The sequence below is a fragment of the Silurus aristotelis genome, assembly GCF_946808225.1.
Source record: "Silurus aristotelis genome assembly, chromosome: 5".
Taxonomy (NCBI): domain Eukaryota; kingdom Metazoa; phylum Chordata; class Actinopteri; order Siluriformes; family Siluridae; genus Silurus; species Silurus aristotelis.
Genome location: NC_139578.1, coordinates 21,567,469 through 21,569,968, shown reverse-complemented (window position 1 = coordinate 21,569,968; position 2,500 = coordinate 21,567,469). Strand labels below are relative to the sequence as shown.

The 2,500-nt window shown below is 34.2% G+C and overlaps 1 protein-coding gene across 6 annotated transcripts in view; it reads left to right on the top strand.

Moving 5' to 3' along the window:
* Nucleotides 1-2,500, top strand: part of nhsl2 (NHS-like 2) — a 74,301-nt gene that overhangs the window by 37,465 nt on the left and 34,336 nt on the right. The gene's annotated exons all lie outside the window — the stretch shown is intronic.

Below are 2,500 nucleotides of genomic sequence, written 5' to 3'. Positions count from 1 at the left end.
CATCACAATCAGACCTGAGTCATCTGTTTGTAATTACAGACTTCCCAAACAGCTTGTGTACAGTTACTATGCTTAGGCTGATTCAATGTTAAGCTTTTTACAAGAAAAATAGAGGTTGCCATTGAATTAAAAAAAAGAACTACAATAAAAGAAGACTTTGTAGGTATACTTTTACAGCCCTGTTCTGTTGCTATGCAAAATGTGTCTACCTCTACCATGTCAAAGAGTGGAACCACCACCGAAGCAGATGTAGATGTGTTGGACTGTGTTGTGGACTAACTGAAGCACAGCCATTCACATTTCAAGGGCAGGGAATAGCTGATTATGTTGGTAATGGAGGTGGATCAGGCTCAACAGCACCGTTGCCATTTTTAGGTATTCAAAATTACCTAGCACAGTTTATACTGGTTACTGAGTAAAGGACAAAGGATTAATAATGCATAGACACGAATCATGCATAGACAAATGTCACAGTCTCTATTTTAACATCCACAGCACGGACTATCGAGGAAGAGTCTGAAAGTAGGATAACCCGTGTTTAAAAGTAAATGCTAATGGTAAAGCTTTTAAATTTAGCTTTTAAAAACCCCTAATAATTGTATATTAAATTAGTAAGAATTAAAAATATCCACTGTTGGACCTCCGGTGCCTTTATTTGATCTTTGCAGTAACCTGTTTGTGAAAAAGCTAGAAACAGTGACATCCATGCAGATAGTCTTCTTGTACACAAAGGTACAATCCTAACAATGTTCAGAATGTTTGATGTAAAGACAAACACAGAAAAAACTGACATGTCTGCATGTACAACATTTTCCAAAAATATCTTCAGAGATGTTTTTTAATTTTTTATTAAGCGTTTAGTAATTATTTAAATATGTTATGATGCATCCCATTAAGGACCTGATAACAAGCAAATAAATAGAACTAGGCTTCAGAACAGAGTACATTCTTGCTTATTTGTAGACCAATGCTTCAGACACTTAACAATTATATACAGTATATCAACCCATAATAGTAAAATGATCTGCAGGCAGTGTGAGAATTTGGTCGGTCTATCTGTTTAACTATTTAACATAATCCATTTTATTTATTTAACTGGAAGGAGGTATTTTATTATTGTAAGTGCTCATGTCTCTAGAAAAAACATGGTATTGTCTGTGAAGGCCACAGGGCCTTGCATTCTTTGTGTACATTGCCACTGTGTAGGATTACAGTCTTTAGATCACAGTTATACATGTCTGTAGCACCAGATGATGTCACTATGCTTCATAGGCTGCCAAACTGTCTGTCCATTGTTTTCTAGAATTTTTTTTTAACTAAATGGAGATGAAATAAATTGTAATTGGTAGTGAAGCTATGAGAAAAGTTTGTAATATAGACCAATTTTGTGCAATTTTAGACTTTGATTTAACTTTTCTGACACTGAATTCTATTATGAAAGGAATATATCATGTTTAGGATCCTGTCTACTGTTGCAAGATGCCAAGAAACTAATCCATGCTTTTTTTTTCTTTCACTTTTGACTCTTGTATAATTCCTACAAATATAACGTGTGCAAAATGCAGCAGCTTTATAACTTAGAAACAAAGTGTAAATTCGACCAGTTTCAGCTTCGCTCCACTGGCTGTTTCCATTAGAAGTATAATATTTTATTGTAAGTTTTTAAATCTCTGGTACAGCATGCCCCATTTTTACAACTCTAAATGTCTGATAGACGAACCTGCACCATATTCCAGATTTAAGTCTGAAATCATCTAGAGCTAGAGTTATCCACATTTTATATGTGAAAATGAAAAACAGTTGTGCAGCAGCCTTTTGTTTCTATGCCCCAAAGATCTGTAACACATTAATGTTAACCTTCTGTCAGGCTTCACTTAACATAAATAAAAACAACAACAACAAAAAAACAGACAAACAAATAAGAAATCTGTCTAAACTTTAGTTATAAACCTGCTTTTATTGTCTGCTGTACTATTGCAGACAAGTTACTTTTAATTTTTTTTAGTATTTTAAAGGCTTTTAATGACATCTATTAATTATGTTACTGTCACTGCTGTTATTTGTTGCATTTTAATTATTTGATTTCCTTATTTTTATGGAATATTTGCAGATTTCTTTGGTAACATGACTTTCTTGAATATATCCTGAGAATTGTCTAAACCTACCCACCTTTACTCGTGATGTTTTCAGATGACACACCTCACAGTGGATTTAGGGTTTTGTGAGAAAACTTTTGTGTGCTTCGCAGGTGCTTTAAGACCCAAGAGACAAAAAAAGACAATGATATGATTGTATAAAATGTCAAATGAAATTCTAGTGTGCAGGTGGAAAGATTTGAAAGAAAGAACGTTTGTTCGGTCAGATATTTGGCTTGGTTGTTTCAGCTGTTGATAATCTGCTGATTTCGCATGTGTATTTGACCTTGGCTAATTTAACAACAGTGTGTGTTCACTCATGGGTGTGTGTGTGTTTGAATGTGTGTGCTATTGGGCTTCTCATT